Consider the following 15,301-nt stretch of genomic DNA (forward strand, 5'->3'; position numbering starts at 1 on the left):
GTTAAAAAACTAAAGCTGTTTGTTTAGGTGAGAGAGGAAAGGCAGACTTCAGTTAATCATAAAATTCAGGAGATCAAAGCTTACAAGACATAAGAGGAGGTTTCCCAAGTTGGAATTTTAGACAAAAATATACAGAGGTAAACCTAAAAGCCAGGATGAGCACCAGCGATCCAGGTTTTCCGTACCTTGTAGAAAAATGGAAAAACATGTGGATTTTCCCTTTTAACTGAGAAAAACACAGATTTATCATTTTAATAGAGAAACATGCAGATTTTCCACTTTTGCAAAGAATTCTCTGCAGGCTGGCAGAGTTCCAGCCTGCAAGGGGTTGGGGGGACTGGGAGGAGGGTGGTCAGGCAGGGGGTGCCATGTGCATGCTAACACATGCACAAGGCCATCAGGCAGCCTGGAGAGCAGTTCTCATGGGTAAGTCTGGCTGGGGGGAGGGGATTGAGGCCTCCATAGGGAGGGAGGGAGTAAATTGGGCAGAGCTGGGGCTGCTGCCCAGCTAGGGGCAGTGAGTGGGACCTAGGGGCAGAATGTGTGCCCGCAGGCCCTGGCAGGGAACAGGACAGGGCTGCTTGTGCAGGGTATGGGTGGGGCAGGCTCCCCACCACTGCCTGCACTCCCAGGGTGGGCAGGGGGGAGCATGTGCCCCCCAGATCTGCGTATGGGGAGGATGCAAGCTGCGTGCTGTGGGCTCAGGCTCCCCATCCTGCAGCCTTCCTCCTGGTGGCTCCATGGCTCAGCAGCTAGGACCCAGCACAGCAGAGCAGATCAAAGCCAAATGGGGAAGCTCCTTGCCACTGCTGGGAGCCCCACGCTGTCCTGGCAGGGTGCCACCTGCCTGCCAGGAAGCAGCAAGTGTGGCACCATGGAGTTGTGCCCCTCACTGCTGCTGGATGGACAGGGAACACCTTGGTATGGTGGCACCAAGCAGCAATGAGCCTCCCCACTCAACTCCGCTCTGCCTTCCCATGCCAGGTCCCACTCACTGGGCTGTGGAGGCTCCAGGGGGAGGGTAGCAGGGTAGGGGGCTGGAGTCCACAGTGGGCAGCCCGCCCCCACCTCCATCCCCCCCAGTGGGCTCTGCTTTGGCCATGCTGCTCATGTGGGAGGGAGCTCCACTTCTCCACAGCAGCCAACATCTCCCACAGGTGGCAGCCAGAGTCCAGGTGCTGCTGCAGGGGCCACAAGACTGTGGACCTGGGTCCCTGGCCCCATAGCCCTGGCAGCAGGGGACTGTGGATGGGGAATGAAGGGCATCAGCACAGCCAGGGGGCTGTGGGTGGGAAGTGAGGGGCCTGGACCTGTGTCCTGGTGAGTGAAGGGGGTTGGGGAAGCTCTGATTTTGCATGATAAAAAATTCCAAAAACAAATACCAAAATGTATAGGTATTTTCAATGTACTTTATTATAGTGATTGAGGCACTGGTAGGCTTCCAAATTGCTTTAAAATTATAAATATATTAATAAACATTTTGTTCAATTGATACCTAAGTATATATAGTGGCATTTCATTTTAATCACAGATCTTCGGGATTTTAATCAGAGAATTTGTGATGTTTATCAGAGAATGTGCAATTTTTAAACAGAGAAAACCAGGATCCCTGGTGAGCACAATGGATACTCTCTCTAAAATGTTGAGATTTTAAGATTATGGTGGAAAAAGAAACCTGTCTAATTGTGATTCATTCTTTCCCACCAGTTGCTAATAAGCAATAACACAGGTGAAAACAACTATACTAAGTCCTAGAGTACTAACTTAGTGAATACATTTTGATGAAAAGACATATTCTGATTCAGTAGGAAAACAGTAACGCCAAAAAAATGACTTACTCTATCATGCAAAGTTTACTTTTTAATCTGGATTATCACTGACTCTTCTATGACTGTGCAGTGAAAGGAACCTCTACTACAGCATCACAACAACAAAGAGTAGGGCAGTCTGGGTTTCCAAGTGTGCCTAGTTATAATTGCTAGGACAGAAGAAATATGATTTTTGAATAGTTTGTTTAACTAAGGTTTAGATACACACCTCAGATCTAATTTTCAAAGAGTGAGGTATATAACTGCATATGAAATATTGTGTATGCCATTATTGGGAGTTTATATTAAAATTGTGTATTTGCATAGAAGAGAGCTCATTTATGTCCACTGGCTATATGCACCAACAGAGCCTTTAGGATTAGGTTAGTGGGCTTTTTATATGTATCCAAATCAAACTAATGCTTCAAATTCATCCTTTGCAATTTAGTGAAAAAACCACCATCTTTTCTTTGCTACAATTAACAAAGACTAAATGTAGCTGGAGCACTTAACATCTATATAGAAAATATACCACCTTTCTCTATGGGAAACATATCCAAATTTAAAGGCGGTTTTCCCTTATTTAACTAGAAAGCATCTATAGGTGAAAATACATGTCTGAGATCAGACCACTCTTATTAAAGGGTTTAACACACGTAATCAATTTAGAAATCACATAATATGAAACAGTTACTCCTACTGAAACACAACACTTTGACTCCAGGATGTTCAAGAACTCCTGCTGGGTCAAATAATCTGCATTTAAATGAGAAGATCCAGCCATATGTCTGACTTGAAAATGAAAAGGTTGAAGTGATAGATACAACCTTATATTTCAGCTATTGGAGCTTTTCATCCTATTCAGCCACTGTAATGCATTATGGTCTATGTTCAGGATAAACTCTCTTCCTATTAAATAACATCTGTATTTCTTCACAACCAAGCAGTCTTTTTTTTTTTGCAAAAACAAAACAAAGCAAAACAAAAGAAATATCAAGTCCTTGCTTGCAATAGCTTTTGAGTAGTATTCTCCTCTGATAATTTAAAAATATAGCAGTGGATGAATTTGCCACATAAAACTCATTTTTGAGACTGAGACTGTGAAGTACTGGTGAACTGAAGTTTTTAGATTAGAAAAGATTAAATTAATACATGAAGAGGGTATTATATGTGTTTATGCGCATACGAGAATGATGAAATGGAAGAAAAGTTTCCCTGTTCTTCAAGTTAGGTTTAATTGTCTTTTATACTTGGAATTACTGCCTTCTTGTCATTATTCCACAGTAGGGGAAGGAATTCTGCTATACCTGTAAGTCAAAACAGCACCTTCTTAGTTGACAACTGGTACATATAGTCTACAAGCGTTTGAACTTTACTTAATTTAGAATTTATCAAGCCAGTACTGAGCAACAGAAACAGGAGAGTGCCACTATTCTGTTACTCACTAGGTGGATTTAATTCAGTAACTTGATACAGAACATGCTGGTAGGAAAGATTTGGGGATTATCCAGAAAATCTTAGAGGATACTGACAACACAGTAGGCTCCATGTTTCCTCTTATGCCAGGTCAATGCTTGAGTAGCTTTCTATGTTGACATAATTTGCTGTGCATCCCAGTGCCACTGTGTGAAAACTGCTGGTAAGTATACAAGTCAGTGGGAGGAGAGGGTTCTCAGAGCCTTGTAGGACTATACCAGTTGACAAGTGAACAACATACCTTTCCATTGCTGTAACTCAGGGGTGCGAAAAATGCAGCCCGCCAGGCCATTCTATCCGTCCTGCAGGACCCCTAAAAAATGTAGAAAATTCATATTTATCTGCCCTAGCTGCCTGTCGTGTGGCCCTCGATGGCTTGCCAAAACTCAGTAAGCGGCCCTCCACCCAAAATAATATCCCGCCCCTGCTATAACTCCTACAGTGCACTATATTAAGAACAGATCTTCATATTCTTTAGTACAAAGACTGTGGCAAATTTGCAGCCATATTCTAAGACAGAATTGGCCTTGATTGGATAATGCTGTATTATCAGTTATCACCATAGGGAATATTTTACATTTTACAAAATAATTACTAGGCCATATATATGTAATACTAGATGCTGTAAGGATTTCTTCATCTGGTTATCTTATCTCATGTATTTCTAAGTTCTTGAAGTAGCCTAGTTACTTGTATATATGTTATATGGAATACAATTGTTTCAGTTTTCATAAGTACCCTGGTTCTTTTTATCAGGTTGATATCAGACATCAAGTTTTTCAAGAACAGTAATATATATTATCCAATTCTTTCTTATCATAAATTTGATATATATGGGGATCCATGTGTGTGTGTGTGTGTGTGTGTGTGTGTGTATACATACATATATATATACACACACACACACACACATCATATCCATGTATATAAATAACACATGCATATGAATGATATATTCTACCCATCCACCCCTTCTCTAACTTGTCCTGCTCCTTTTGTGCCAGGTGGCTCCAGCCCACCATTGGCCCCTAATAGAACAGGGCTTATTTGTTGTATATGCCAGAGCGCTGTCATCACCAGGTGGACATTTTGTCACTGGAGACTGCAGTCTGGGTTCTGTTGGCACAAGCTGGAAAATGCAAAGCTTAGAATCAAACTCTCAGCAAAAGATCAGAATGTTTTTTATTACCAGTTAAAAAAAATCCATCCAACCATTAAGTTAGACCAACTGCAGCGTCATAAAACAAGAATATATTTGTGAATTGCTTTTAGAATTATTGTCACCGACTTTAGTGGTCTTTGTTTAAAATACTTTAAGTAAAAGAATTACCAAAACAGAAAAGCACTTGAAGGTTTTCATTGTTACATACAGTAATTATTTTTAACTTCCATTAAAAAGGAAATGTTGTAAGTAATTATTATATAAGATCATGTAATTCTTTTAGATAGCTTCAAAACATTTTTTTCTTTAAAAAGTGCTGTTAATTAGGCTGATAAATCATCTAACTAAGCCTGCATAAAAACTTTTACAGTCTACTTCATATATATTTTTATAATTCATGGCAGGTGTCCTAACTGTGTGTTTACAGGATAAGCTAGAAGACCTTTATGGAAGAAGCTCTGACTTATAGGGCAAATAATATGCCATCTACAGAAAGTTATAGATGCTTGCTTAATGTAAGATGAAGCAGGACAAGCTACTTGGAGCCATAAAGTCTACCTGGTACATTTTCTGAATGTTAACAACAATTGTCTAATGGGTACACTGATGCCAAAGGACCCATTTGGGTCTCTTAGTAAATAATACATATATTAGATAAACTTTAGATAAACTTCTAGGAAACATTTAATCTCTTTCATTCTTTTATACTAAGGAATCCCTCGTGCTGCAAGTCAATCCATTTCCATTATACACTTTTATCTTTCATGTGAATTAAAAAAAACCAAACAAACAAACCTGTGTCCCAACTAACTTTGAACTTATAGCATTTGATGAATTGAACTTGAGTCCATTCTGCAGAATTTATTAGTTTCGTGTGCCCTGGTTAGGGGTACACGTTTTTGCACTAAGACTCTTACTGCACAGTTAATTAGTTAACTGTACAGTAAATGTCTCATGTAGCTGCACCCATTTAGTTTATAAGGTGCATAATCTATCCTACCTTCTCTCTTATTTTATGTCAGAACCTATTGGAAAAATGCCAGTAACTAGAAAACTCAACCTCAGATCATGCACATCAAGATTTGAAATGAAATCACAAAATGTTTTAGGTTTTACATAATATGTTAGGGTTTTAATGGCTTTAAATGCTGCAGCTTGGGAACAGAACAAGGGTTTCCAGGATACCAAGAAAGTCCCTGATGTGACCTAGGACCCCAGTCCTGAAACAGGTGCAGTGGTCCAGAGGTAAAGGGAGGGACACACATCAGAGAAGCAGTAATTTCACCTTCCAGGAGACTATAGAACTTGCTGTCTACCTGGCTTTGGCCCTACAGTTTGTATAGAAGTGGAATGGTGCAACTCCATGCCTCACCTCCTTTGAGGATTTGTCCTCCACTGCCAGTTTACTAAGCTGGCAGTGCTGAGAGTCCTGTCCATTGAAAGAGTGAGACTGTAACTGCCTCTTCAGGCAGCTCATTTTTCAAACAATCTCAAGGTATCATGGTGCCATGGCCCCTTGGTTGAGAATCAATGGGTTAGAAGAAAGTAGTTGTCAAAAAGTTTCCATCATCTTTTTCCTTCCTGTTCTTGACCTTCTGACTTGGCCTCAAAGAGAGCAAATCCAAAATCCAGAATTCATCTCAAGTATCTAGGCTGGCCATGACAAGAAACAAGAGTGGGGTGAAATAATGAAAAGGGAAGGAGAGGTCCTTTCTCCAGTCCTACAGAGGTGAATTTAGCTTCATAGTAGAAGTTGTCCTTGATGCTTCTAATACACTAATCACAGGTGGGAGGACTGAAGCTTCTGTACAGCAGGGGATTCTTTAACTCAGGGGTGTCAAACAAAATGCCAATGGGCTGGAGCTGGCCCATGTTACTGTTCCATCCAGCACACTGGACTATCAGTGGGCCATGAAATTTGGGGGTTTAACTAACAATAGGGGTGTCTTACCACAGCACCTGGGGCTCTGGGCCCACAATAGCCCTGGTGGCATAACCCTTGGTGGCAAGGAGGCAAGTGAGGGCTATGTTGACTGAGCATGGATTGCTCTGTGGCTACTCAGCCCAATGCCAATTGCGTGTTTCCGCTACAGAAAGTTGCCCACTGCTGCCATTGCAGTTAACGTAGCCACAGTTCCTGTGCCCCTGTGGATCTGGTCTACCAAGGAGCCCTTCAGCCCAGATCAAGTCCAGGGCATGAGGTGAGTTTGATGCCCCTTGTGACAAGGAACTGTCCTGGAGCCAGTCAAAGTATCTGCCTGCCCACCTGTCTAGGACAGTCCGCCCTGATTCTCCCGCCATGCTTTAATGCATCTGAACTGGATATAAAAATGAGGGAGGCTGCCCATTTAATGCCCTGATGCCAAGGGTGTTATACACGGCTCTGACCTCCACCTTACCGTGTCCCGTGCCTTGCAGATGGCATCCAAATCACTCCTAACTCTCCCCAGCCCCATTGCTGGGCCATATTAGGCCATTGGCCCAAACTATCCACTATTACACCCCTGCATAGGAGACTGGTGCCTTCTAGCTCTGGCAGGGCACCAGCTGCCAAACACCAATGGGGAGTAGTCCCCCAGCGGCTGATTGCTGCTGCCACCAGCAAACCAGAAGTGCTGGCAGCAAACCAGAAGTGCCACCGGCACTACTCAGGGAGGGCACCGGCTGGTGCTTCCCACTCCCCAGCCGGCAAGGGCCAATTTTAGGAGGTGGGGGGGGCACATGCCCCCCCGTGCCTCCTTACGCGTCACCTATGCCCCACTACCGGCCCCATTGCTGGATCACACTTGGCCCCTGGCCCAGACTTGGCCTTAGGCATCTGGAGACTTATCTTGGCCACATGCCCCCTCACTGAGGCCTCAGCTCATACATGCATTCTGGGCTTCCTGCCTCTTATTAGGCTCCTGGCCCTTCTCGTTCTACCCCTCTCTGGGGTCATTACACTGCCCCTACACTGGGGCTGTGGGGCCTTACTTAGGCCTCAGGTGTCTGTCAACATGCCTGGACCTCGCTCTTGGCCTATGGCCCACTCAGGCTTCAGGTGTCTGCTGACATACCTGGACCTCACCCTCCTTCAGGACTCCCAGTAGGCCTCACTCATTCAGGCATTTGGCCTCTAGCTGTCCTGGCCTCCATGCTGTTGCCCAAGGCTGTTGTTTTTCTGTCAGGGTGTGCTCCCTTAGCCTTTCCCCTCTAAAGGAAAGGCAGAGAGGGTTGAGGATTTCCGGCACCCCATACTTGCCATTCACTAGGGAGGCATTAGTGTGGCATTTCCTGAGGACTGCCCCACCACTGGCAGCACCACCACACCATCCTCCCCAACAGGGTGTAGTTTTAGGTCATTCCCCAGGACCAATGCAGACCTACTTGCTCTGGTCTTGCTTCACCTCCATGGGCTCCTGGGTGTTCACGCTCCAGAAATCTACTGCAGGTTCCATCTCATAAACTGCACTTCTCCTCTAACCCATCTCTCTCTGACCCTTTTCAGATGCTTCCCATCCAGAGGCTGAGCTGCAGCCTCCTTTATAGCTGCCTGCATGCTGGCTGACCCCTACCCTCTTTTGGTTGTGATGTCACCCCTCCCCCCAGAGAGGGGACCTTCAGCCTCTCTAGGCTCTCGCCTTTCCCCCAGCCCAGTCGGGGTGCCAGCTAGCTCTATGCAGCCCTGGCCTGCCCCTCTCAGTGGGCTCAACTTCCTTTCAACTTTTCAGCCCTGGGCCCCTTGCATTGACCAGTCAAGGATTCAGAAAGTCAGCCTGGCAGCCACTGCCCTTCCTACTCCTGAGTGGTCCTCCCCTGGCACCACCATCAAGTCATCACCCCAAGCTGGACTGGCCAAAAGCCCAAACATCTTGTAAGAGGCTGCCTTCCACTCAACTGGGCTCACCCTAGCCTCACCCCTGCCAGTTCTAATCAGGGACTTCCCTAGCCCCTGTGTAGGCCCACAACTCTAAGTCCCTTTTGCAAGGCTGGCCTCGATCTCCCTAGGTCTCCTAGGCTTCTCCAAAGCCTTCTCCCCAGGGCTTGGGGCCCTACTGGGTCCCCAGAAACCTCCTCCTTCCCCATAGTTCCTACCCTGAACCTCCAGAATGTTCCTGGGAGCAGCAGATCTCAAGGGGGATGGGATAGACATTACATAATCCAGTTTGCACCAAATCAGTTAAGTCTGATACTACATTCAACCAGATTTATCTCCAACCAGTTTTGGTCATTTTGAAACTGGTTTATGTACACTGAATGTCTGTTCTGTTATAGGTTTAAACCAGTTTCTGATCACTTAAACCAGTTTATGTATAATGTCTGTCCCTAGCCAAGCTGGTAATGTCACCTCAGCAGCATCCCTGCAGCAACTACTTGCTCTTCTGCTGAAGCTGCACAGCCCCTGCTCCAGTCATAGACTTACATAGACATTAGGGCTGGAAGGTACCTCGGAATCATCAAGTCCAGCCCCCTGCCCCAGGGGCAGGAAGTCAGCTAGGATCAAAGGTTCCCAGCAAGATAAGCAGCCAAACATTTCTTAAAAGAGTCCAGAGTAGGTGCTTGCACCACCTCTGGAGGGAGTCTATTCCAGGCCTTGGGGCCTCGGACGTTAAAGAAGTTTTTCCTTATGTCCAGCCTAAAAGCGTCTTGGAGGAATTTATGACCATTGGACCTTATCATCTCTTGGGGCACTCTAGTGAACAGGCGTTCCCCCAGATCCTGATGCACACCCCTTATATACTTATAGGTAGCCACCAGGCCACCCCTTGAGTCTGCACTTTTCCAGTCTGAAGAGTCCCATGGCTCTCAGCCTCTCTTCATAAGGCATGTTCTCTTGCCCTCTGATCATATGTGTGGCTTTCCTCTGGACTCTCTCAAGTTTCTCCACATCCTTCTTGAATTGTGGAGCCCAGAATTGGATGCAGTACTCCAGCTGTGGCCTCACAGCCAGGTGGCCTGCTGGCTGTCATGCAACTGCCTGATTGGTTCTGTAGTCATCTGCAGGCTGCATCACAGCCTGATCAGGCCCCTTGAAGTTGCAAGCACCCACAGGTGTGCCGCCATGCCCCTACTCTAGCCGTAACCTTGTTTTGGCTCTCAACTCTTCTCTGGGCCATTGGACCTCTTTCTCCCCTCTTGTACAGAAGCAGTGCTGTTTCTACAGCCAGAGAGACCTTCCATGGAAACAGGGAGGTGGACTGTCCCCACTGAACTCAGAGTGAAACTGATTACAAGGTCAGATTGAAAGTCCCAGATTAATTCAATGCACTGCAGTTCTGGTTGGAACGTGATTCATTTTTTTCATTGAACAGTTTCACTATGACTTCCCTATAAAAGGGTTTCATTTTATTTTCAACTTTCGCACAGTACAAGGAAGAAATTCCCTGGACAATTAGAGCTTCTTACATTACAGGCACATGGTTTGTTTTGAGAAAACAAACACACGTCAGCATTTTTAGGTTATTTTTTCAACCTTTAGACGTGTTGGCAAAGCATCGATTCTGTGCTCCTTTTACATGAAGGCATATAGACAGCAAAGCACAGTGTCAGCTCTGAATGCAATATGCCACTGGTCTGTCAGTGATAAAGAACAACAATAGAAAGGAACTCTCACACAGACAAAGCAAGAGAAAGAGAGAGAGATACTCAGCAGCTACCTAATTATTGGAAATTTCAGTAGTACTAGTAAGTAAAGTCATTAGTGTAAAAACAGCATCAGTTAGGGACATCTGCACAGCTGTGAATGCCAGATTTTTTGAAGTCCTCTTTTGTGTAAGCTGTATAAAAATAATTTACAGTAAAATTTGTTTACGACTAATTGAATAAGCTCAGAGTAATAGTAACCAAACTAATGTAATCCTTTTCTTTGTGCCATGATAAACCCCAACCCTGACTTTTCTCAGTATAACCTGACAGAGAAAGCAGCAGTTAAAAGAAAAGATAGAGCTTCTTAAACTCTTTTAAGATAAAATTCTGTCTTATTTATAATAAACTTATCCCAATGACTTCACAACTTTTACTATGGTTGAGTGAGTTGCACATTTTCTTCCAGCAATGAGGTGGGAGACTTAAGGTAACTTTTATTAAATTATATTACGAAGCTTCCTCATAAATATATTTGCACAGCCTCAAAGACTCATGCAGTTTAATATTAAAATACCAGGAAACCTGTGATAACTTGTTTAATATTGTATCGCTGGCAAGGATACCTAAAAGGATAGGGTTCCTTTTTTAAAAAAAGAAAAAGAAAAAAAGAAAAGAAAGGGACCTTTAGAAATATATGCTGCAGCCAGAAACAACCTTTTATGGCCAGTTCTGGTTGTCCATATGAAGTGCATTTATGGTATAAAGAAAAATGTGCACTTCCAGTTCCAGTGACTTAGTCACAGCACACAGTATAATATCAGTTGTTGCTTTTCTAAAAAATAGAATGACTTTGATTTGCAAAGAGTTTTAGATACTTAGATCCTGACCTACACTGGATCCAAGTGGACAGACTCCTTGATCCAGCCCAGAGTCCTACTGTAGGTAATGAAACTTCATACAGGCTCAGATATCTGCACACACAGACCTAACTGGTATACCAGGGTGCCTGTACACAAGCACAGAAGCTACTCTGACATGCTGTAATTACAGTACGTCAGAGCAGACTCGAATAATCAAGTCAGCTGGAACATGGTAATTACTGCACTGCCTCAGCCTCCTGCATCTCATGTATCAGTGCCCCATGCTTCAAAATGGTGGTGGGGGCGCTTGAACTAAAGTTTGTCAAATGAGCTTAAGTTTAAGTGCTGCCCCCACACCTATTTTGAAGCACAGGGATGCTGATACACAAGATGCTGTGGCGCTTTAATATAGTAGGTCTCAGAGCCACTCTAATTAAAGCACTGCTCCCACCATCCTTGGAGCATGTGTAAAAGTGCCCCCAGCATCTTAGAGTGCAGACAAATGTAAGGGCATGTTCTCTGACCTAGAGTGCAGACAAACTTAAGGGCACAATACTTCAGCCAGTCTATTGACTTTGGTAGGTGTTTTGCACTCAACAACTATGGGATGAGGACCTTAGATTCGATTTGCAATAAAGAAGCAGACATTCTGAAGAGCAGTCATATGCACACTGTGGAGTGACAAAGACCTTTAAAAAGATATGAGAAGATAAATCAGTGAAATTGGGATCGTGATTATTTTAACTGCCCTGATGCTTCCAAAAAGATCACTGAGTAAAACTCCTGAGTATAAATCAAAGAGAGCAAGGGAAAGCAAGGGACAAGCAAAAGAAAATCAGTACTTTGTTTGACCGTGAAGGATGATGTGGAATCCATGGCTTTCTTCATTTCTATGATGGAGGTCCACTGTTTCAAAACCTGGAAAGAGTCCCACATCAAAAAGAAAATGTACACACATTTTACTTATTTATGTGTATTAAAATTTGGCTTTTGCCACATGAACCTAAACTGCTACATTTCTCTTCCTCTAAAAGAGAGATTTATCTTATTACAGGCTCTCTCTATTCTTCCAGTTAAGTGTTCTTGAGTTGAGTGTTCCTAGTATGGCCTAGTTTACAGTATCAGCCTGGAAATTTGGCGTTAGGCACACAATTACAGAAAGTACTGTTCTCACTTGTTCACTATAAGCTCCCTGTTTCCTTCTTAAAGTTGTTTTCAAAAGGATCTGCTTGCGTAATTCTGCAGCAACAAACCCTTGTCGCCTCAATTCCCAAGAATGTTTTCAATGACCTCTTCCTGCCCAGATTTTCCATGAGAGAAATATTTAGATTGGGGGTGGGGGAGAAGGGTCTGACAGTGCTACCAGAGGATAAGTGTGTAGACAGATGCCCAAGAGAGATTATTAGAGTTTTATCACAGTGATTGTTCCCCTCTTTTACTCCATGTTGTGATCACTTAAAAAAAACCCTCTCTTTAACATTTAGTATCTTTTTCCAGACATGGGTCTTCCAGCTACAAAGCAGACCACAAGCTTTAGAGGTCAGACTGGTAAAAAGAGAGGTATGGGAGCACTTCATCCACATAATGGCTGCTGGCATCAAAACAGACTGTGGATCAATCTTTGCTACAAAGAGTTTGTGTAGCTCTGCAGTGACAGTATGAGTCAACACTGCCATTTGCACTATAGATAACTAAGTGCAAACAAAGGGTGGGAGGGCAGCAGATACAGCATTAACATGAAATGTCTGCTTCAAAATGGAACTGAGTGTACTGACACAAACACATACTAATATCACAATTCTGGCAATTCTAGTTTTGTTTACTCTCAGTATTAGCCATGAATATTAGGAATTTTTGGAAAACTGACGGGCAAAATGACCTTGAGAAGTACATATTATTAATAACAAATGATTACCCTCTGACAGACCCCATTCATCAACCTGAAAAACATACATTAATTAGAAAACTTCTGGCATCAGAGCAAATCTAGTCCCATCACATCGTATTTGGTTTTAGATTTTGCTTGCAAACGGGCACAGGAATTCCTAACTCTTTAAGGACTGTTTTAGAGATTTTCCACTATGATGAGTCAAGAAGTAATATTTTTGTCCCTGAATCAAGTTCCTTACTATCCTCCATAGTCAAAAAATTATCTTTGCTGGTAACAGACAAATTAATAATCGTGGTGATAGTTTCAATTTTTTAGCCCCATTCAACCCCTTTAGAACTGACACCAAAGATGATAGGGTGGATTGTCCAGTAATTAACTCATATATAATGCTGCTGAATACATGTTTCTTGTAGATTAAAAACATGGCACTCTTTGGTGGTGCAGAGTAGACAGCTTTTCAGGTTTGGATTAAATCTAAATGGATCAGTCCCTCAAGACTTGTTCAACTTCTGCCATTATCTTAAAAAATGGTGATAATGGCGTGATCCAAAATAGGGATAGAAAAAGGCAAGTCTATAAATCATTCCTCTAGATTGATGACAATTGGCTTGTTGCCTATGGCTAGGGACAGAAGTTATACATAAACTGATTTAAGTGATCAGAAACTGATTTAAATCTGTCACAAAATAGAAGTTCAGTTCACATAAACCAGTCTCAAAATAGCTGTAACTGGTTTAAGATAAACCTGGTTGAATATAGTATCAGACTTATTTAGATCAAACCAGTTTATGCAATTTCTGTTCTAGACCCCTTCCTGGTTCAAGTTAAATCTGAGTCCCCCAGTATCCCAGCATTTTGCAGCCATAAACTGGGCTATGCTGTCTGCTCCAGAAAGCAGGGCTGGCCCCATCCCTCTGCTCTCTAGCTGGAGCACTGAGGGCTGTCTCACTGGCTGTCTCACTGCCCTCCCCCCGCCCCCCTGCAGACAAATGGGATCTGGGGCCGGGTGGGGTGTGTGAAACTTCCCTTCCCCAAGTACCGAGCTGCTGTGCTCTGCTAAACTTACTGCTGCGACTGTGAACTACAAATCCCAGAGACACCTGGAAGCAGGAAGAGGAAGTGGCTGATGAGCAACCCTGCAGAGTCCTGCTGCTCTAATTCTGGACTGCAAATGCCAGAGACCTTGGGAGGCAGCAGGAAGAGGAAGCGAACACACAGCCCATGTTCTTAGCATATGTGTCAAGAGGACAGAAGGAGCTGGCTGTGCTGTGCTTTCCTAACCTATTCCAACTGGTAGCACAAGGAAAAAACTTCCTAAACCCTGTAGTTTTTTCTCAGACAAAACCCCATTCTATAATAATAAGAACTGTGGATTTGGCCATCTACATTTCATACAGCAGTATCTTAGTAGTACTCTGAGTATCTAGTAGCTTAACTGCATTTTAGCCATGGTAAACTACAAAATCTGTAATATTTTTTCATTTGCATTTTTCCTTTGATGGAAAACAAGCCAGTCACATACGATGGGTCTATGCTCCATATTCTTAATTCACTTAAAGCAGAAGCTGGCTCTTTAAATGAAGCACAGGCTGGAACACTCTATCTGCTTCTCAGAAAGCTGAAGGTGGATGTTTGCCAGGGATTTGTGCAGCTTCCTGGCTTTGCTGATAAAAAGGCCACTGTGAGGTAAACCTCTACTCTCTCCAACACATTTCCTCTGCAACTACCCAGAAATGAGGGACCCAAGAAGACAAGAAAAACATGGAGACCACAGCACTGTCTTTGTCAGAAACCTACCTGTGTTTGCAGAGGCCGTTCAGCTGTGGAGCAGGCCTTTGAACAGTTCATGCACTTCTACATTTAGAAACGTGGGCTTCAAGCCTGAGCATTTGCATCAGCACATGGAAAGTATGAGAGAGCACATCTAAGACTGAAAGTTAACGATTGCATTTGACCATGTTAACCAGTAAATGATAAAGAAAGGTCAGATGAGTTGGTTATTCAAATCAGTGAATACTAAAGTGCTGGTAGTGTTAGAGCGATGCTGTAGCTGTGATGGTCCAGGAAGTAGGTGTGAAGCAAGGATTTTTGGAGAGGTGCTATCTTTTATTGGACCAGCTGCATATTTGGGATAAAGTTAGACAAGATTTCAAATGTACGGCATTCTTCTTCAGACTTGAAGAAGTCTGAAGAAGTCTTGAAGTCTGAAGAAGAATGTGTTGCATTTGAAACCTTTTCTGACTCCATCCTAATTATGCAGTTGGTCCAAAAAAGATATTACCCCAAAACATCTTTGTCTCTTGCGTTAGAAGTGCTGGTAGTTTGTGGTATGCGATTGAAATGGAAAGTCACTAATCTTTTGAAAGCTGATCCTTGACAACTCTAAGATGGTTGTTGCTAGTTTATGTTAAATCTATTACTAAACTTTTGTCTTATTCTAATAGGCACACCATTTTAAGAACTTTGCAGCAGGAAGTAGCTGTCTAAAGACTTACATATTCCAAAAAGACAGAAAATAAGAGTGTAAGAAAGAAGCAAG

General features: G+C 43.3%; 1 protein-coding gene across 2 annotated transcripts in view; it reads right to left on the reverse strand.

Moving 5' to 3' along the window:
- The window catches only part of KLF12 (Kruppel like factor 12), a 488,339-nt gene extending 473,678 nt beyond the window's left edge, over positions 1-14,661 (reverse strand). For both annotated transcript variants that reach the window (XM_025197316.1, XM_025197314.1), the window contains exons 1-2: positions 14,560-14,661; positions 11,714-11,789 (exon numbers count right to left, since the gene is read on the reverse strand). The gene's annotated coding sequence lies outside the window, so the exon portion shown is untranslated. The remainder of the gene's footprint in view (positions 1-11,713; positions 11,790-14,559) is intronic.
- Positions 14,662-15,301: the final 640 nt, after the last annotated feature.

The sequence above is a fragment of the Alligator sinensis genome, unplaced genomic scaffold (assembly GCF_000455745.1).
Source record: "Alligator sinensis unplaced genomic scaffold, ASM45574v1 scaffold241_1, whole genome shotgun sequence".
Taxonomy (NCBI): domain Eukaryota; kingdom Metazoa; phylum Chordata; order Crocodylia; family Alligatoridae; genus Alligator; species Alligator sinensis.